Genomic DNA, 23,036 nt, shown 5'->3' on the forward strand with positions numbered 1-23,036 from the left:
CCCCCTCCCCATGGGGTGATGGCTGGCTCTAGCAAGAGGGTGGGCCCCTTTTATGGCCCAAAATTGATAAATGGCTAATTGCTTGTGGCCCGAACGCCCGATCAAAGCCCGAAACGCGAAAACGCTACTACGCGATTGGTTTTTCGGAGAGATAACAACTACGCGACGGATACAATATATAAACACTATATATGATCATATGACATTAAAATATCATATTTAAAATAATTAGGACTTAAAAATCCCAAAAGCTCGACCGTTGGTTTGAAAACCGAAAAGATTCGCCGGATAGAAATCCGCGACACGTAGAAACGTACAATTAAAGATATGAATACAAATATTCATATAACACATAATAATTAATATATTATTACAAAAATAATAATATAGGTCATAGAATTGACGTGGCATGAATAACAGTTAATGGTCTTTAAATAATTAACGGTAAAAGATAACGGAAAAAGTAGGGTCGTTACAGTACCTTCCCGTTACGGAAATTTCGTCCCGAAATTTATGCAGGTGCAGGGGTTGTCTCGGCATCTGAGAACAAATGTGGGTACTTCTGCTTCATCTAATCTTCACGTTCCCAAGTGAACTCGGGTCCGTGTCTGGCATTCCATCTCACTCGGACGATAGGAATTCTACTTTGCTTGAGAGTCTTAACCTCTCGATCCATAATTTCAACAGGTTCCTCAATAAATTGGAGTTGTTTATCAACATGAAGTTCATCTAGAGGAATGGTTTCATCGGCCTCAGCCAAACACTTCTTCAAATTCGATACATGAAAAACGTCATGAACAGCACTAAGTTCTTGTGGCAATTTCAAACGATAAGCCACGGGTCCAACTCTCTCAATAATCTCAAACGGTCCAACAAAACGAGGATTCAACTTTCCTCTATTACCAAATTATACCACACCCTTCAAGAGTGATACCTTTAACATGACAAGATCACCAACTTGAAATTCTAAATCTTTTCTTCTAACCTCGGCATAACTCTTTTGCCGACTCCTGGCGATTCTTAACCTTCCTTTGATCTATACGATCTTCTCGGTAGTCTCATGAATAATTTTTGGACCTGTGAGTTGAGCATCCCCAACCTCATTCCAACAGATAGGAGACCTACACTTTCTACCATACAGAGCATCAAATGGTGCGGCTTTAATACTTGCATGATAACTGTTGTTATAATAAAATTCAGCTAGCGGCAAATATCTATCCCACCCATTACCAAGATCAATAACACACGCTCGCAACATGTCTTCTAATGTTTGAATGGTCCTTTCACTCTGACCATCCATCTGCAGATGATAAGCAGTGCTCATATTTAACTTAGTTCCCAAAGCTTCCTGTAAGGATCGCCAAAACCTCGATACAAATCGGCTGTTTCTGTCTGAAATAATAGATACAGGAACACCATGTCTAGAAACAATCTCCTTCAAATACAAACGAGTAAGCTTCTCCATCGAATCCGTTTCAATAATTGGCAAAAAGTGAGCTGACTTAGTGAGTCGGTTAACAACCACCCCAAATGGTATCATAACCACCCACAACTCTCGGTAATTTCGCAATAAGTCCATCGTAATACCTTCTCACTTCCACTCGGGAATCTCAGGTTGCACCAAAAGTCCAGACGGTTTTTGATGTTCAGCTTTAACCTTGGCACAGGTTAAACACTTAGCCACATACGTAGCCACATTAGCTTTCAAATTAGACCACCAATACAGCTCCTTAAGATCATGATACATCTTTCCTGAACCAGGATGAATAAAGTACCTAAATTTATGAGCCTCATCTAAAACAAGTTGTCGCAGATCACCAAACTTCGGAACCCAAAGGCGTCTCGTAAAATACCGAGTACCATCGGTTCGTACCTCTAACTGTTTACTCAAGCCTCGGACCTTCCCGTTACAAAATTCTCCTCCTTCAAGGCTTCTTGTTGTGCCTCAAGAATCTGCCTTGCGAGGTTTGTTCGAATTGTCATATTCAAGGCCCTAAACCTGCGAGGTTCAGCCCCTTTCTTTACGACTTAACGCATTAGCCACAACATTGGCCTTTCCCGAATGATATAAAAGCTCACAATCATAATCATTCAACGTCTCAATCCATCTTCATTGCCTCATATTCAACTGTTTCTGATCAAGGATATGTTGAAGACTTTTGTGATTGGTGTACACCGTACTTTTGACCCATAAAGATACTGTCTCCAAATCTTAAGCGCAAACACAACAGCTCCCAATTCTAAATCATGGGTTGTATAATTCTGTTCATGGATCATTAACTGACGTGACGCGTAGGCAATGACTTTCTTTCACTGCATCAAAACACAACCCAAGTCTCGGCACGAAGCATCACTATAGATAACAAAATCATCATTACTCTCAGGTAGTGATAACATCGGTGCAGAAGTTAACTTCTTCTTCAGAGTCTGGAAAGCAGACTCTTGTTCACTCTTCCACTCGTACTTCTTCCCCTTATGCGTTAAAGCAGTCAGAGGTTTCGCTACTCGTGAAAACTCTTGAGTGAACCTTCTAAAATAGCCTGCCAAACCTAGGAACTGACGAATCTAAGTAGGAGTTTTTGGAATTTCTCACTTCTCAATTGCCTCAATCTTGGCAGGATCAACTTGAATTCCCTGGTTACTAACAATATGTCCAAGGAATTCAACTTCTCTTAATCAGAAAGCACACTTAGAGAACTTGGCGTACAACTCTTCTTCTCTCAATAAATCAAGCACCAACTTCAAATGTTCTTCGTGCTCTTCATCACTCTTAGAATAAATAAGGATGTCGTCGATGAAAACAATAACGAATATGTCCAGATAGGGTCTGCACACATGGTTCATGAGGTCCATGAACACAGCAGGTGCATTTGTTAATCCGAACGGCATAACAAGGAATTCGAAGTGACCATAACGGGTATGAAAAGCGATTTTCGGAACATCAGATTCTTTAACGCGCAATTGGTGATAACCAGAACGAAGATCAATCTTAGAATAAATGGACGAACCTTGAAGTTGATCGAACAGATCATCAATTCTCGGAAAAAGGGTAACGATTCTTAATAGTACGCTTGTTTAACTCGCGATAATCAATACACAATCGGAATGAACCATCTTTCTTCTTGACAAACAAAATAGGAGCTCCCCAAGGGGATGAACTGGGACGAATGAAATATAGTTGCAACAATGAAGGAAGAAATATATGGAGTAGTCACATCGGTGGCATAGATATTTAAGGCAATTCTCTTAAAGGAGATAACGAGGATCACGGACTTCAAAGTAAATTTTCATTACATTTTCGAAAGGAAGACGTATGAAAGGTGTGATATTTCAACGAAAGTGAACCTCCTTGTACAATGAGCGAGAAAATCTAGGATTCATCCATATTCTTAAATTTATGTGCGGATGAAAAGAACGCGAATCATGGGTTATAAAGAATGGCCGACTTCAGGTGAGATGAATCTCCAAAAATAATTTCGTGCACCTCAAAGTATTGGATCATAGGATTGATGTTTTCGAGGGTGTTGCGGTTGACAGCGAATATTGAGAGTAGAAACTCCTCAAACGGTCTAGTGTAATATATATCCATGATACTCACTATAACAACAGTTGGGGTAGAAACCCACCTAGCGCCTTTTCTACAATAGGGTGACCACCGAGCGTATCCCAGAAAATTGATTTATCGGTCCGTGTTTCGGCCATGTCCAACCATAAGAGGGAAAATTTTATGAGCGCAAAGACTTTCCAACAAATTTTATAAAACCGGCATCCAAAGTGGCGTAAGAGTTTCTATCAATGAACTTAATGGTAAGTTTCATCCTTAAACCAAGGATGAGAAGAACTGTGATCCAGACACTCTGTAGGGTAATGCGAAAAGTTGATAAAATTAATCAAAGGAGTTTTGAAAAAGTTTTAAAAGTTTGATGTGACAACATAAACGGAATGAAGTACTTAGTAATTTAGAAGTATGTACAATGTGTACCATTTTATATAAAATAATCTGACTTAATTAAACAACTCAATAAAGGTGTGGTTTTAAAATAATTTTGAAGGTATAATTTAGTATGTACTAATCAAAATAGGTTAAGGTAAACTTATTCATTTGAATCTATACATACATATACGATTTTATAAATTGTATACCTGACAAAATATTTCATTACTTCTATTCGCCCATAAATCCATGAGAACCACCCAATTAAACAAATGTGTAAAACTCCCGATGATAAACAGAGTATCTGTATTTCAGAGGTTACAAGTTGAAGTAAGATTGTGAAAGATCGAGTAAATGACCTGAATCGTCGTGTGACATTTGACTAACAAATGTTACGAGGTCATGAAAACCAATGAGTTAAATGTTGTTTTGACTATTATCAGGACATAAGTCCTTGGGCCAAAACTGTTCCCGAGCGAAGCTGTTGCTAACAAGCGAGTTATGAAAGGGTAGAGCATGAGATAGATAATCTAGTTAAGACGAGCTCCTCGTATATCAATAAATAAGATAATGAATATTTTCCCTACCCATGTAATACATCGGAATTTCTAAATGAGTAGTGTAAAAATTTTCTTTGACTCGCTTTCTATTCCTCATGTCACAATATTGGGACTTCTTTATGAATTAACGTAATATAATCACGTTGGCCTGACGCCATTATATTTCACTAATTCATAGTTCCATTCCAATAGCACTACATGAGGTCAGGACACGCGACAACCTCGAATTTCCATACAATTTCTCTAAAATAATTTCTTAAACAATGTGCTAAGGATAGCACAAGAGACAAAAACATCGAAAGTAATGAATAGGAGTAACGATGACATAAAAATATCTTCGAAGTACCAAGAATCTCTAAAAGTCAAGAATGACGTTTTTCGGTTCAAAAACCAAAGCACATAGGCACGTAATATAACAAGAATGTTATATACCTAAACTTAACAGCTGACATTGAAATGCCGAGCATTTAGAAGTCAAGAATGACATCTCGTGTAATATAATTCAAACGTTATATACATAACCATAATAGATGACATAGAAATGTCGAGAATTTCAGAAGTCAAGAATGACATACCTCGGTTTTACTACCCGAGGTGTTCTTATAAGGATAAGTTCGCATGAGTCGCCGAATACGTTTAAATCGGAATGGGAGTTCCTCCCAGATTCAGAACATAATAGAGATGTATGAATGATAACAATATACATACCAATATGATACAAATAATCACATATAATAATATTTTATAGGCCGGGCTGTAGACTAGACTCATTAATGCACCCTATTGACTCGGGTAACGACATCAATGCAGCCTAATTCCCTACAACCAGAGCTCTCATACCAACTTTAACGACCCGTCAAAGTACACTTGACGACCATCGTTATCTTGGTCCCACAGCTTGATCATAACTCTATATGAATTTAATAAATAACTGTAAGACCCAAATATTTATTGTACATAATGTATTTATGGTGTACGATGCGTGTATGAAGTTTACGTGTTGCTTGCTCGGACGCCGAAGGAAACTGGACGTTGTCTGAAGTTACAAGGTGTGTACGTATCCTTTCAACCCCAAATAAAGTTTGTGTTGATGTTCCAAAGCCTTACCATTGGAAAGGAAATCTTATCACGTTTCCAACGATATTTGATTCATCGAAAATGGAGCTACGGTCAAAAAGTTATGGCCAAAACAAGAAACTTAAAACTGACCTGAAGGTTGGAGCGGCGCTCCACCTTTCGGCGCGGCGCGCCGAACCCGTCTGATGCAATTTTCAGCCTTTTAAAAGGTCTAAATGAAGGGTACTTTGGTCTTTTCACTTGGGGTCGGTTTGGGGTCATCAAAACTGATCCTTTGATCAGTTTGGATCACATTTTCACTCATCAAACACTCCCAACCTTATCTAGTGAGAGAGTAAGGGTTTTAGAGAGAGAGAGATGGATTTAGAGAAGAAGGAGGCGGATTCTCATCAAAGCTCGAGTTCTAAAGTTGTTCCTCTCGTTCTTGGCTACGCGGTGATAGTATTGGTAAGCTCAAACTCCGAATTTCATCTATTTGATTTGATATTCAAGTTAGGGTTTGAGTTAGTTTGATGAAAAACCCTTTTAGATGATGAAATGGGTTTAGTGATGCTAGTAATTGGGTTTATTGTTAATTGTAGGTGGATTTTGGGTTGGTGAACTAATTGGCCATGTTTAGGACTTGAAATTGAGTTTAATCACTTAAGTTAGTGATTATGGAAGTATTGAAACCCATTTAAGGTTATTTGGTTGACTAATTGTGACTTTGGGTCAAATTAGGGTTTGGTGGTGATTATGACCCATTTGGCGATTTAATGAGGTTTATAAACTTAAAATGGATTAAGTTGAAGTATTAAACCGAGTTAAATGTATTTTGGTGTTAAAACTTGTAAATGGTGAGATTTTGACTTAATGGGTCAAAACTAGGGTTTTAGTGTCAAAATGGGTATGACGCGTGTTTAACACTTGAGTTCGGGTTTAATTGGCGTATTAGGACCATTCTCACTTGTGTTAGTGATTATTGGTTAGTTTTGGGCACGGTTTGTGCTTGGAAGTGCATTTGGGTCGAAATTGCACTAAGTGACGAATTGGGTTGATTTGTAAATCCACTCTAAGTGTATTGTTGTAATTGTGATAATGGAATAGGTACTTTCCATTGGCGAGTTGCGGATTACTTGGAAGCATTCTTCAAGACTTCAAGGTGAGTGATAATATCCTATGTGCATATGTATGTGTAGGATGGGTGCGGGTCGGGTGAAGTGATTCTCGGCTATAGAGCTCACTTCACATATAGATGGATTTGATGGACTTTTGTATGAGTCCAATTGGCACGGTTGTGCGTTTTGGTTGACCATCTTTGGCGAAGTACGCGTTCGCGTGTACATTATCACACGTGGTTGTGATGTGGTTGATATAACCCCAATGGCGAAGGGTATAATATTGAGAAGTGAATCACGTGTGTATTCAGATTCACGATGACGCGTATGGTTTCGGTCATCTTATTGTATTGTGGAAATGAATCTCGTGTAGTTCGGATTTATGGTGACTCGTGTAGTTCGGTCATCTTATTGAGGTAGTAATCTCGTGTGGTTTCGGATTACTAAGGCTCGTGTAGTTCGGCCAACCTCGATGTTGTGAAGATAGTAATCTCGTGTGGTTTTGGATTACTAAGGCTCGTGTAGTTCGGCCAATCTTCATTGTGGTATTTGGTTCTCGGTATTGGGTTAAGGTGTTAACCTTGTTCGTTTATATTGTTATATATTAATGTGTTGTTGTGTTGTAGCTAACCCTCCGGGTGTAGCTATTTGGCGTTGTTCACATCGTCGTTGGTGAACTTATATTGTTGTTGTATCTTTAGCTCGTTGCTTAGAGATCGTACGGTATGCTTAGTGTAGTGCCTTATATGGATGCCTCGGTATGCGGTATTTGTTATTTTGTGGCGTGTCCATTTTATACATATATATGTATGTAGTATATTATCATTCACTAAGCGTTAGCTTACCCTCTCGTTGTTGACTCTTTTTATAGATTGCATGCGGATGGTGGCTCGGGTAAGCGCGAGGATTAGAGGACTTGCATAGTTTGCGTAGAAGGCTTGCTCTTGGATTTATTAGGATTGGGTAGCGTATCCCCAATCGCCATGCTCGGCTTTGTTTTGTATTAAAAGTCTTATGGTCGAAAATTGTATTTTGATACTTAAAGGGTAATTTGGGTCGATGTGGGCCCCGCTTCGTAAACATAATTTTATTAATAGAACGTGCTAGTTTTTATATATGGAACATGGGGTTAAAAGCGTTACGCCTAAATATGTCGGGAACTAGTCAAACATTTTCGCGTTTAAAGACTTTCCGGACAGACAGGTTTGGCACGCCGCGCACCCCTGGTGGCGCGCCGCGCCAGGTGGCAGTTCAGCAAATTTTTTTTTATTTTGTATTTTCACGTGGTTTGTTCGCGGGTTGGTTTGGGTTGTTACAAGTGGTATCAGAGCATGGTCTAAGGGATTTAGGTGACTTGAGATAGGTGCCTAGACTTAGACTTTTGTGTGTGCTTAAATTGTTGCGGGACTTGTAGGATTACGGGTCGGAACGGGTTATAGTTAGTGCCTCATTTGTAAGTGGACTAACGTTTATATTAGTAATGCGGATATTATTAATATATTATTGTGTTGTGATAATAATTCTCGCGTCTGATTTGTCGGGTAGAATTTGTTTGTGTTTGTGTATATCATCGAGCGAGACGGTCGTTGTACTAACGAGTCGATGCGGCATGTGTGCGTAATAAGAACTTGCAAACCTTATTACGGGTGCAAATCGTGTCTAACAAGTGATGTACGATGAGTGTTTAGCAAGATGGGGCTGTGTCGTGCGTACGGTTTTACACGTTCGTGGACTAATAGTTTTGCATTCTTTAGAATGACGACGCGAAACGAGACCGAGGCGAATGACGTGGAGTTTAACGCTAGGGTTGCGGCCACCGTTGCAGAGCAAATGGGTGCGTTAGAAGAAAGAATGGAAAGGAGGTATTCTGAACTTCAAAGTAGTGGTGAAATGGAGCGTTATCTTAAGAGCTTCATGAGGACTAAACCCCCGATGTATGACAGAAAGCCGGATCCTTTGGTAAGCACAACTTGGATTTCGGACGTCGAAGGGTGTTTCCGTACTATTGATTGCCCTCCCGAGAGAAAGACGAGACTCGCTACGAGTTTGTTGCGGGGTAGGGCAAGGGATTGGTTGGATGGTAAGATTGATCTTGTCGGTGGCGAGACGTTTATGGCTTTATCGTGGGACGACTTTAAGGAGGAATTCTTTGAGGAGTTCCGGACTTCGGCCGATTTGTGGGAATTGCGTAATGAGTTGCGAAATTTGCGACAAGGATCTATGGATTTGAGTACTCTCAAGACGACCTTTATGGCGAAGGCTCGTTTTTGTCCGGAGTATTTGGGGAATGATCGTTTGTTGATGGGAGCTTTCTATCGGACCTTGAATGATGACTTGAAAAGTAAAATTAGCCGGGGTCAAGCGAAATCGTTTTCGGAATTATTCGACTTGGCTAGAGGTTTCGAGTCGTATTCACGATCGAAAAAGGGTGAACCTTCAAGTGAGCGAAGGGTCGTTTCTTATGGTGCTCCGAGTAAGAGGGCTAAGGGTCCGAGTGTGAGCACGGGTGGTACGTGAATGGGTATGTCGGATTCTAGTGCGGCTAGATGTTACAATTGTGGCGTGAGGGGTCACAAGTCTTGGGAATGTTCGGTACCAAAGGGTGATGGTATGGTGTGCTTCAATTGCCAAAAAGAAGGACATCGTAAGTCGGAATGTCCCAAGTTAGCGGGGATGGGTGTGGCCAGGAGACGTTAAGGTACATTTAATTTTGATAAATATGTCTTTTGATTATTTATTAAATGCCGTTTGAGTTTGAGTTGCGTGCCTTTGTTGTGCATGTTATGCTATGGGTGACGTTCCTAATGGAAGTACCCTATGTTGATGATTGATTGACGGGCGAAGGGCGTAAGACTTGGTGCAACCAAGCATTCCTTAGTATTTGGGAAACGTTTCTACCAAGCTACAGAAATGGTTTTGGTGTTTGGTTGTTAAGCACGTGTTCGCTTTTATGTTGAAGTGACGAATCATGAGGTTCGTCGGTTGGTTGGAACCCTTGAGATCGAGTGTTTTAAATCTCGATGTGTGTTGGTAATGGAGTCTTTATGACGCGACATTAGGTGCCTCTTTTATACCTACTAGCTTGGTGTTCGACTCCGATTGTGTTGCGGTACACTTTTCGTACAAAGTGTTTAAGGGTTGGTTAAAATCCTTCGTTTGCTCAAGGTTGGAGTAAGATGTGGTAATGGGTCGTGTGAGCCCAATTGTTGGTAAAGTCTACCTGTGGTAGCATTGTGCGGTTGTACGAGTTGTGGATATGGAACGTGGTTCTAAGTGGGGGAGTTACACTCCCGCACGAGGAAGTTTTAGTGTGAGATTTCGGATGATGCTATTGGTAGATCCGGAAAGTGTTGTCGAGACCTGGTTGGGTCGATTTGTGGTAGAGTACAATTTCGGATAAATTGTACTTATGGTTTGGATTTGAATCATCACCGAGGTGGTAACGTGGTAAAACTCGTTGAGAGATAATGGACGTGTTTGGCGAGCAAGGTGAAATCCTCCGGTTAAGGGAGGTGTGTGTCGGGTTCTCTTGTGGAGAATTATTGTTTGGTACCTATGTTTGGTATAGGTGGTTCTTGCTCGATTATGGTATGGTTGTTTGATGAAGCATGATCTTTAGGGTCCGCTGACTTCATCATGGGAATACGTGATTGGTGGGGCATGACTTTCGGGGTCCGCTGACTTCATCATGAGTGTGGTGTTATATCGGTGAAGCATGATCTTCGGGTCCGCTGACTTCATCTGGTGTTGTGATTGGTGGAGCATGACCTTCGGGGTCCGCTGACTTCATCATGAGCGTGGTGTTATATCGGTGAAGCATGATCTTCGGGTCCGCTGACTTCATCCGGTGTTGTGATTGGTGGAGCATGACCTTCGGGGTCCGCTAACTTCATCAAGGGAGTAGTGTTATGTCGGTATGGTGTAACACTATCGGGAAATGCGAGTACCGGTGGGAAATGCGAGTACCATTCCTGTGTTGAGATTGTGGATCGCGTGTGTTTTCGGATTCACGATGACGCGTGTAGTTCGGTCATCTTATTGGAATGAATCTCGTGTAGTTCGGATTCATGGTGACTCGTGTAGTTCGGTCATCTTATTGAGGTAGTAATCTCGTGTGGTTTCGGATTACTAAGGCTCATGTAGTTCGGCCAACCTCGATGTTGTGGAAGTGAATCTCGTGTAGTTCGGATTCACAAATGACTCGTGTGGTTTCGGTCATTGTATTGAGGAGTGAGTCTCGTGTAGTTCGGATTCACAAATGACTCGTGTAGTTCGGTCATTCCTCCGGGATAGTGACTCTCGTGTAGTTCGGATTCACTATGGCGCGTGTAGTTCGGCCATTCTCGATTGTTGTTGTGGTGAAGGTAGTGAGTCGCGTGTAGTTCGGATTCACTAGGGCGCGTGTGTTTTCGGCCAGCCTTCGTGTTGTGTGATCTATTGGTTGTTTGATACACCAATGGTAGGGTCGTAAGGACCATGTTGCGGGAACTATCGGTCGTTTTATACGTCGATGGTGGGGTCGTGAGGACCATGTTGTGGGATTAGTGAGGCGATAGCCGTGTTTTGCTCACATGTTTGTTACTGGTGTGACGATGGTTGATTTCGTACACCTTGGGTTTTGCGTTTCCATAGTCGTTTTGGGCGCTATCAGTTCTAGCCGTTGGATTATGATGTTACGGTAGTTGCGTATTGGTCGTATGGCGCACTACAAGGGATGTTTAGTGATTGGTGTAATCCGTAAGGGTTCGTTTGGTTCGGTCTTCATCGTTTCGGGTTGTTGACCTTAGGTTGAGACCTTGTTGCTTTTGGCGTTATACTCGGTAATAGTACGCTAAGGGATTGATATCTCGGTACGAGATTAGTTGAGTTTTTCCCGATGTTAGGGAAGGAGCATAGTTTTAGTGCTCGGATAGTGGTTTTGATAAATCACGGTTGACGATTTTAGTTGTTAAAAGTGATCCATTGGGAAGAATTGTCTAGGAAAGTTCGTATTGGGACTTGAGTGAGGATCGTTGAGTAGGTCCGGATTGGTTAAGTGGAGAAGATCACGAGGACGTGATCGAGTTTAAGTGGGGGAGAGTTGTATGAAAGGATCCGAAACTAATCATCCGGACATCGTCCATATAGATTAAAAACGAATTACAATAGTTGATAACATCGCGAGGTACTTGACCTCTATATGATACATTTTACAAACGTTGCATTTATTTCTTAAAGGCAATCTATTATTACATCGAGAGTTGACATATTAGCCTAACATTTTATAACAACCAAATGATCTAATCTGCCATTTTCATAACAATAGTCTTTAATGAACTTCAATGACTCGAATGCAACGTCCTTGTATCATAGCTTAAATGGTCCCAAGTAGTATCCTTAACATGAGCTAATGCACAGCGGAAGACTTAATTCGTACCTGAGAATAACATGCTTTAAAACGTCAACATAAAGTTGGTGAGATATATAGGTTTGATGCTAGCAGCGTTATAACAATGGACCACAAGATTTCGTATATAATCATTTCAATAAAAATATTCTAAGTGGTTGAGCACTTGGTAACCATACTTAACATTTTCACGTCGCATATTCCCTTTAATATGAAATCTTACTACACCGTACCAAGTGTAGTCACAAAACGAAGTACTGTGCAACCGTTGAATACTGGTCGTCCAGTCCGGTTGGGGTTGTCAGGCCCGATAGATCTACCAACAGGATTCGCGTTTACAATACCGCTGTAAATATTAGTTACCAAGCTACAGGGAAGTATGCCAGTGGTACAACTCAACGTAGAATATATTTTTCAGTTACTTGTGTCCATATCGTAAAACATAAAATACATGTATTCTCATCCCGAAATATTTAGAGTTTAAAAGTGGGACTATATACTCACTGTTGTCTCGAAGATATATATATTTTTTGACTTGGTCTTCCGGTTGATATCACGAACCTATCCATATATAATATATCAATATATTTTCATTTTAAACAAACATCTCGTATATATATTTATAATACTTTTAATACTTTGAATAATTCCTTAGTCCGTAGTTAGCGTTTCGATGTTAGTAATTCAATTTTAATGGTTCATTTTTAGATGTTTAATATACCCGCAATAAATAAACCCCCAACGAAATAAATAAAACTCCCATAAAACCCCATCGTATATGTGTTGGTCGAGATTAATCTTGACCCATGGTACCGGTGTTGTCAAATGACGTGTTGCGTACATAAAGTACCGGTGTTGTCAAATGTCGTGTTGCGTACAATCATGGGATCTTATGATTAATCTTCTCGTGTTGTTTACGGGTGATCCTGAACCATATGAAATTGAATTATGAGTACATATATATAAAATATCATGTTATCTTAGAAATATGTGATTTATATCTTTTTTTTCCAATTGATCCCGTAGTTGAAATGATCTAGGATAACCAATTTTGTTTCGGTCATAGTTTCTTCGTTACAAGTCCGTTTTCGTTGATTCAAATTGCCATCTTCTTGGATCGAGTTCTTCTTTAAGACTATGAACTGTAAATACCTTGGTTTGTATTCAAAATCATACGGCATAAGTGAAACATTAGTGAAACATATGAAGTTAAACATTTTGTTACAAAAAAAAAATCATTTAATGACCATTTTTCTAAAAATACTTATACTTTGAAAAACCAAGTTTTACCTTATTAAATTAGCATATATTTAAGTTATATTACAGGTCTTGAAGTATTTTAAAAGTTAAGTTAGAAGGATCTATTTAGTTTGCAAACAAGTTTGAAAACATTCAAACTATGTTCTTGTTGTTAAACTTTTGTACCACAAAATAAGATAGCTATATATATATGAATCGAACAAGGTTATGAACATAGATTCTACCTCAAGTTCCTTGGATAAGTTTGCTGTAAAAGAGGAGTAAGAAGCTAGAATCAAAAGGGTGATAGAAGTGGATGAAAGATTGGAAGTAAGTTGGTGTTCTTGGAAGGTTTTCTTGAAGTGTTTTTGTATGGTTTTCTTATGGTGTTTATGTAAGGTTTTTGAAGCTAGATCTTCTTAGAACTTTACTGAATTGTTGAAGGTGTTTAAGGGTTATAAGTGTGTGTGTTTTAGCTAGGAGATTGAAGTAGTAAATGAATCAAAATGATGATACATATATACTCCTAAAAATGTGATCTTTAAGGATAACATGACAAAATTTTAGTTTGTAATCTTATGTATTTGTCAAACAATAATACAAAAGCAATTACCTTATACCTAGGGTAGTAACAAGGGCTGGTTAGGTGGTGATTTGATGTGTATATACCAATAGTAAATACGTATAGAAGCTAGGTATGATACGAGTACAAATACTCTAGATATACGTATAGAAATTTTGTGAAAAATGGAATGAGGATTCAAATATAGCTATCTTTTGTGAATACACTTATATGATTTTATGTATTTAAGTCTTAAAAGTGAGTAAATACATTACTTATACGATATATGTATAAACATTATAAGTCTTAAGTATTTATGTCAAATAACGTTACGTATAGTTATCGTTTTGAAAACTTAAGTTAGTAGTTTCAAAATATACTTATAACTTATAGTTTTTGATACAAAATAAGATATTAAAACATTCATTAATCATGTTAAATATGTATATATACATATATATACGCAAACGTATAATTATCATATATTGTATAGTTCGTGATATCGTCGGTCAAACTAGACGGTCAAACGTTGTGTAAAACTCTTTTCGGAAATATAAATCTCGACAATTTGGATTACTTATCATGTTGGTAAGTTTTAATTTATGTAAATATTAATCTTATAAGTATAGAACGATCGAAAAAAAATGCGGGTCAACTTTAGGGTTTTTGCTTATCGTGTCGGAACCATATAGAGATTAGAGTTTAAATTTGGTCGGAAATTTCCGGGTCGTTACAGTACCCATCCGTTAAAGAAATTTCGTCCTCGAAATTTGGTAGAGGTTGTCATAAATAACCATAGGAATGTTTTCATGACGAATATGAGGTAATAATGAAATTTTATCATTATTGAAAGATTTAGATAAAACGATTTGGTTATGTGAGACGCACGAGCGAAGCTATCACAAAAAAAAAAAAAAAAATGAAATGAGTAAATATGGAATCGTTTTTAATCGATGACGTGGTTTAGAATTGATTTCCGGGATTTAAGGGATTTAGGAAAAATCTTACGTAATAAGATTTGGTTATTCGGCGATCAGAATCTTCTTTGATTTAATGCGGTAATCTGTTTCGATTTCTCTGTCGGATATTTCACTATAAATCCACCCCTTCGTTTCCTTATTTTTCACAACTCGCATCTTCTACTCTTTCTCCTTAATTCCTACTTTAAGGTATCCTTTGAAATGCTTCATCCCGTTCTGATTTTTGTTATACTTCTAACTTTTATATCTTTCATTCTTCTCTTCCATCTACCGCCAGAAGAATCTATTCACTTTTATGATTTTCTTGGAATTATAATGTTTCTAATTCTCCCGTGTCTTTACGTCGCCATACGTATTGATATACATGGTTTGTAGTTTCTGGGTGGTTGTTGGGTTTGATATCTTTCCTTATACTTCGATGCTCCTGCTTCTGTTTTCCATAATCATTGTCATCCATAGTTAATATTCTCTCCTATTTGCTGTGATCTATACCCCAATTTCTATTTTGGGACTTTGTCCCTTCGTTTCTTCTTCCCGTCCTTGAGTCAAGCGATCAATAGTTCGGAATTCGTAGGTATAAAATTTGGAATGAACCTAGCTATTGGTTTTAGAATAAAATTGTAATGGCACGATCTTGATTCGTTAAATTACTCGAATATTCCGGAAAAATAGAACTATCAAGGTGATACGTTCTAATATGTTTGGAGACTTGATAGAATGTAAGAGCCGTGTAACATGGCACATGATGACGGTACTGTGAATCATCACATTCCATTAGAAACTTAACATGACTTACTGTAATATAATGAAGTTGATCAAGTTTCATTATATTATACTAATTCATGTATCAGTTCCCAACACTACTTCAAAACATTCCTATTTTAAACTTGAAGGTTTTAGAACTTAGAAACTAACACAGTTTCTTTTATATTGTAACGCAGATATTACGGAGAAATACATGATTTTGGATAAGAACAGTTGTGAGAATATCTCCAGAAATATGGAGGATATGTATAACAAAAGATATGAAGATATCTTATAATATCTAAGATAAGATGATGATGGGAAAGGTTTAGGATAAGGGGTAGGTTTTTTTTTTTTTACTAATGGTTTCAGCAAGCACTGAATCGTTTGAATCCTTTGAAAGCAGATTCAGTTCTTGTGATTTATCTACATCCTCCTTCATACTTTGCTCAATCCGTTTTCCAGTTCCAACTCTCCTCTTTTTCTAAGCTTTACCAATACAATGTACTTCATCATTAAACTTTTGACTGTTAAAGTCGTTTACAGTTTTTTTTTTTTTTTTTTTTTTTTTTTTTTTCTGCTTCTTCAGCATTTCAAGAACTACTTCATAGTCCAGGATGTTTTTCAGAACTTCACATTCGAAAAATGTAATTCTTAGGGATAGTCGTTCTCGGTATAACTGGGAGAATTTCTACGAGATTTTCAAAATACTGATTGCGGGTTTCGCCAAAGAGATAACGAGTTGCTGGTACGTCTGCTGATGATGTTGTGAAAAAGGTTCTCCGGTAACAACGTCGAAAGGACAAAGTATAAATATCGAGATTATAATAGGAGTAGTCTCACTGAGAAGTCGAAGTGGAGCTGTGACAAAATTAGCTTCTTGAAAAGGAATCGTATGATTGTTTTTGATAATGAATGATAAGGAATTCGACGCGGATACGTTTTAACTATAACTTCGGTTTCGAAAATTTTTCAGGTGCATCACTGTATGCATAAATCTTTCTTCCGTAAACGAGGTGCGGCTGGTTCAACTTCTCGATCGAGGTGTTTTCAAGAATCATGAAAAGATTTGAATGAGGATTATAATTGTCGAAGTACAAATGAGGTTTAGGATGAAATCAAGTGGCAAAATTGAAGAATTGTTTAGTTTCATATGTTATAATCAACATTTTATTTCATTTTAATTGTCCAATGTTTCTTCTTTATGCCACTTGTTGGATTTGGATAGGTAAAAAAAAAATTCAAATATGAAATTTAAATGGAAATGGTTATTCTGGGGTGAACGGATACGTATATCGATGGTTGTAAGTAAAATAACAAATGACCGTTGAATCAGATTGTACAATATAACTTATTAATGTGAATTCTAAATATTCCTCGGGTACTACCCACCCGTTAAAATATTTTCATCATTATTAGTTTGTACGAAGGAATTTTTAATTACTATCTTTATGAAAATATACTTGCATATATATTTTCTTCAGAGATAATCATAGATTTAATGAGTCAATAAGATAATAAACTCATTTGATTTATCGTTAATTCTAGATTACATAATCTCTAAGACTTTAGAAATTACATAATCGTCATACGATACGTAAAGCGAAGATAATCGATGTAGAACGATATATAGAACGAAGATCATACTCGAAGTACAGATATTGAGTCGTGTGATGTTGATATTCGAGATACAGATTGTGATGTTGAGATTTTGGGGGTGACAAGAGTACTGTCGGCGTTGATGATGGTGGTATAGATTATGCTGCTGGTGCTGCTGCTGGTGTTTGTAACCTTCGCACCGTATTTTCTAAAGCCACTACCCGAGCGCGAAGCTCGTTGACTTCTTCTATTATACCGGGATGATTGACGGTTGGAACGAGCGAATGAACAAGATTCGAAATATGGGATAGTATGTAATCATGACGAGATACTCTAGAAATGAGCGAGAAAATGGTGTTTCGAATAGGTTCACCGGTAAGTGCTTCAGGTTCATCGTTAAGAGGACAATTTGGTGGATGGAATGGATCACCTTCTTCTTGCCTCCAGAGATTTAGTATATTACGAACCCATCCCCAATTCATCCAAAATAGATGATGGGAAATTGGTTGATCCATTCCGGTGACGCTGTTCTCGGAGCTCGAATGGAAATCCATATCGGCGTAGCTATCGAAGTCGGAGGAATTCGAACTGGATGAAGAATCCATCTTGTATAGTCGGAGAAGTGAATTTTTGGTTTGGAATAGATTATAGGAGTTGGGTTTGGTACTCTTCAATACATAATTTACATATGTATATATAATATCAAAATCCCATGAATTACGGAGAATCTTTGAAATACGTCAGGCAATGTCTATAGTAACAGATACGCTAAGATATGAATTTTGTCTATACACTATCGATGCACTAAATGCAGTAAGACGTGTCTAGACTTAAGAATGATAAGCAGGCAGTTCCCTAAGGATGATAAGCAGATGATTTCCGACTAGGATTGATAAGCAAAACTTTTGACAGGCAGACACGGTCAAAGTCCAGACTCACTTAATGTATCCTAACAACTACTAGTTAGACACACTAATGCAAGGCCTGGTTCGCTAAGACCAACGCTCTGATACCAACTGAAAGGATCCGAAACTAATCATCCGGACATCGTCCATATAGATTAAAAACGAATTACAATAGTTGATAACATCGCGAGGTACTTGACCTCTATATGATACATTTTACAAACGTTGCATTTATTTCTTAAAGGCAATCTATTATTACATCGAGAGTTGACATATTAGCCTAACATTTTATAACAACCAAATGATCTAATCTGCCATTTTCATAACAATAGTCTTTAATGAACTTCAATGACTCGAATGCAACGTCCTTGTATCATAGCTTAAATGGTCCCAAGTAGTATCCTTAACATGAGCTAATGCACAGCGGAAGACTTAATTCGTACCTGAGAATAACATGCTTTAAAACGTCAACATAAAGTTGGTGAGATATATAGGTTTGATGCTAGCAGCGTTATAACAATGGACCACAAGATTTCGTATATAATCATTTCAATAAAAATATTCTAAGTGGTTGAGCACTTGGTAACCATACTTAACATTTTCACGTCGCATATTCCCTTTAATATGAAATCTTACTACACCGTACCAAGTGTAGTCACAAAACGAAGTACTGTGCAACCGTTGAATACTGGTCGTCCAGTCCGGTTGGGGTTGTCAGGCCCGATAGATCTACCAACAGGATTCGCGTTTACAATACCGCTGTAAATATTAGTTACCAAGCTACAGGGAAGTATGCCAGTGGTACAACTCAACGTAGAATATATTTTTCAGTTACTTGTGTCCATATCGTAAAACATAAAATACATGTATTCTCATCCCGAAATATTTAGAGTTTAAAAGTGGGACTATATACTCACTGTTGTCTCGAAGATATATATATTTTTTGACTTGGTCTTCCGGTTGATATCACGAACCTATCCATATATAATATATCAATATATTTTCATTTTAAACAAACATCTCGTATATATATTTATAATACTTTTAATACTTTGAATAATTCCTTAGTCCGTAGTTAGCGTTTCGATGTTAGTAATTCAATTTTAATGGTTCATTTTTAGATGTTTAATATACCCGCAATAAATAAACCCCCAACGAAATAAATAAAACTCCCATAAAACCCCATCGTATATGTGTTGGTCGAGATTAATCTTGACCCATGGTACCGGTGTTGTCAAATGACGTGTTGCGTACATAAAGTACCGGTGTTGTCAAATGTCGTGTTGCGTACAATCATGGGATCTTATGATTAATCTTCTCGTGTTGTTTACGGGTGATCCTGAACCATATGAAATTGAATTATGAGTACATATATATAAAATATCATGTTATCTTAGAAATATGTGATTTATATCTTTTTTTTCCAATTGATCCCGTAGTTGAAATGATCTAGGATAACCAATTTTGTTTCGGTCATAGTTTCTTCGTTACAAGTCCGTTTTCGTTGATTCAAATTGCCATCTTCTTGGATCGAGTTCTTCTTTAAGACTATGAACTGTAAATACCTTGGTTTGTATTCAAAATCATACGGCATAAGTGAAACATTAGTGAAACATATGAAGTTAAACATTTTGTTACAAAAAAAAAATCATTTAATGACCATTTTTCTAAAAATACTTATACTTTGAAAAACCAAGTTTTACCTTATTAAATTAGCATATATTTAAGTTATATTACAGGTCTTGAAGTATTTTAAAAGTTAAGTTAGAAGGATCTATTTAGTTTGCAAACAAGTTTGAAAACATTCAAACTATGTTCTTGTTGTTAAACTTTTGTACCACAAAATAAGATAGCTATATATATATGAATCGAACAAGGTTATGAACATAGATTCTACCTCAAGTTCCTTGGATAAGTTTGCTGTAAAAGAGGAGTAAGAAGCTAGAATCAAAAGGGTGATAGAAGTGGATGAAAGATTGGAAGTAAGTTGGTGTTCTTGGAAGGTTTTCTTGAAGTGTTTTTGTATGGTTTTCTTATGGTGTTTATGTAAGGTTTTTGAAGCTAGATCTTCTTAGAACTTTACTGAATTGTTGAAGGTGTTTAAGGGTTATAAGTGTGTGTGTTTTAGCTAGGAGATTGAAGTAGTAAATGAATCAAAATGATGATACATATATACTCCTAAAAATGTGATCTTTAAGGATAACATGACAAAATTTTAGTTTGTAATCTTATGTATTTGTCAAACAATAATACAAAAGCAATTACCTTATACCTAGGGTAGTAACAAGGGCTGGTTAGGTGGTGATTTGATGTGTATATACCAATAGTAAATACGTATAGAAGCTAGGTATGATACGAGTACAAATACTCTAGATATACGTATAGAAATTTTGTGAAAAATGGAATGAGGATTCAAATATAGCTATCTTTTGTGAATACACTTATATGATTTTATGTATTTAAGTCTTAAAAGTGAGTAAATACATTACTTATACGATATATGTATAAACATTATAAGTCTTAAGTATTTATGTCAAATAACGTTACGTATAGTTATCGTTTTGAAAACTTAAGTTAGTAGTTTCAAAATATACTTATAACTTATAGTTTTTGATACAAAATAAGATATTAAAACATTCATTAATCATGTTAAATATGTATATATACATATATATACGCAAACGTATAATTATCATATATTGTATAGTTCGTGATATCGTCGGTCAAACTAGACGGTCAAACGTTGTGTAAAACTCTTTTCGGAAATATAAATCTCGACAATTTGGATTACTTATCATGTTGGTAAGTTTTAATTTATGTAAATATTAATCTTATAAGTATAGAACGATCGAAAAAAAATGCGGGTCAACTTTAGGGTTTTTGCTTATCGTGTCGGAACCATATAGAGATTAGAGTTTAAATTTGGTCGGAAATTTCCGGGTCGTTACATTGTAAGACTCAAATATTTATTGTACATAATGTATTTATGGTGTACGATGCGTGTATGAAGTTTACGTGTTGCTTGCTCGGACGCCGAAGGAAACTGGACGTTGTCTGAAGTGACAAGGTGTGTACGTATCCTTTCAACCCCAAATAAAGTTTGTGTTGATGTTCCAAAGCCTTACCATTAGAAAGGAAATCTTATCACGTTTCCAACGATATTTGATTCATCAAAAACGGAGCTACGGTCAAAAAGTTATGGCCAAAACAAGAAACTTAAAACTGACCTGAAGGTTGGAGCGGCGCTCCACCTTTCGGCGCGGCGCGCCGAACCCGTCTGATGCAATTTTCAGCCTTTTAAAAGGTCTAAATGAAGGGTACTTTGGTCTTTTCACTTGGGGTCAGTTTGGGGTCATCAAAACTGATCCTTTGATCAGTTTGGATCACATTTTCACTCATCAAACACTCCCAACCTTATCTAGTGAGAGAGTAAGGGTTTTAGAGAGAGAGATGGATTTAGAGAAGAAGGAGGCGGATTCTCATCAAAGCTCGAGTTCTAAAGTTGTTCCTCTCGTTCTTGGCTACGCGGTGATAGTATTGGTAAGCTCAAACTCCGAATTTCATCTATTTGATTTGATATTCAAGTTAGGGTTTGAGTTAGTTTGATGAAAAACCCTTTTAGATGATGAAATGGGTTTAGTGATGCTAGTAATTGGGTTTATTGTTAATTGTTGGTGGATTTTGGTTTGGTGAACTAATTGGCCATGTTTAGGACTTGAAATTGAGTTTAATCACTTAAGTTAGTGATTATGGAAGTATTGGAACCCATTTAAGGTTATTAGGTTGACTAATTGTGACTTTGGGTCAAATTAGGGTTTGGTGGTGATTATGACCCATTTGGCGATTTAATGAGGTTTATAAACTTAAAATGGATTAAGTTGAAGTATTAAACCGAGTTAAATGTGTTTTGGTGTTAAAACTTGTAAATGGTGAGATTTTGACTTAATGGGTCAAAACTAGGGTTTTAGTGTCAAAATGGGTATGACGCGTGTTTAACACTTGAGTTCGGGTTTAATTGGCGTATTAGGACCATTCTCACTTGTGTTAGTGATTATTGGTTAGTTTTGGGCACGGTTTGTGCTTGGAAGTGCATTTGGGTCGAAATTGCACTAAGTGACGAATTGGGTTGATTTGTAAATCCACTGTAAGTGTATTGTTGTAATTGTGATAATGGAATAGGTACTTTCCATTGGCGAGTTGCGGATTACTTGGAAGCATTCTTCAAGACTTCAAGGTGAGTGATAATATCCTATGTGCATATGTATGTGTAGGATGGGTACGGGTCGGGTGAAGTGATTCTCGGCTATAGAGCTCACTTCACATATAGATGGATTTGATGGACTTTTGTATGAGTCCAATTGGCACGGTTGTGCGTTTTGGTTGACCATCTTTGGCGAAGTACGCGTTCGCGTGTACATTATCACACGTGGTTGTGATGTGGTTGATATAACCCCAATGGCGAAGGGTATAATATTGAGAAGTGAATCGCGTGTGTATTCGGATTCACGATGACGCGTGTGGTTTCGGTCATCTTATTGTATTGTGGAAATGAATCTCGTGTAGTTCGGATTCATGGTGACTCGTGTAGTTCGGTCATCTTATTGAGGTAGTAATCTCGTGTGGTTTCGAATTACTAAGGCTCGTGTAGTTCGGCCAACCTCGATGTTGTGAAGATAGTAATCTCGTGTGGTTTCGGATTACTAAGGCTCGTGTAGTTCGGCCAATCTTCATTGTGGTATTTGGTTCTCGGTATTGGGTTAAGGTGTTAACCTTGTTCGTTTATATTGTTATATATTAATGTGTTGTTGTGTTGTAGCTAACCCTCCGGGTGTAGCTATTTGGCGTTGTTCACATCGTCGTTGGTGAACTTATATTGTTGTTGTATCTTTAGCTCGTTGCTTAGAGATCGTACGGTATGCTTAGTGTAGTGCCTTATATGGATGCCTCGGTATG

This window comes from Rutidosis leptorrhynchoides, chromosome 5 (assembly GCF_046630445.1).
Source record: "Rutidosis leptorrhynchoides isolate AG116_Rl617_1_P2 chromosome 5, CSIRO_AGI_Rlap_v1, whole genome shotgun sequence".
NCBI classification, from domain to species: domain Eukaryota; kingdom Viridiplantae; phylum Streptophyta; class Magnoliopsida; order Asterales; family Asteraceae; genus Rutidosis; species Rutidosis leptorrhynchoides.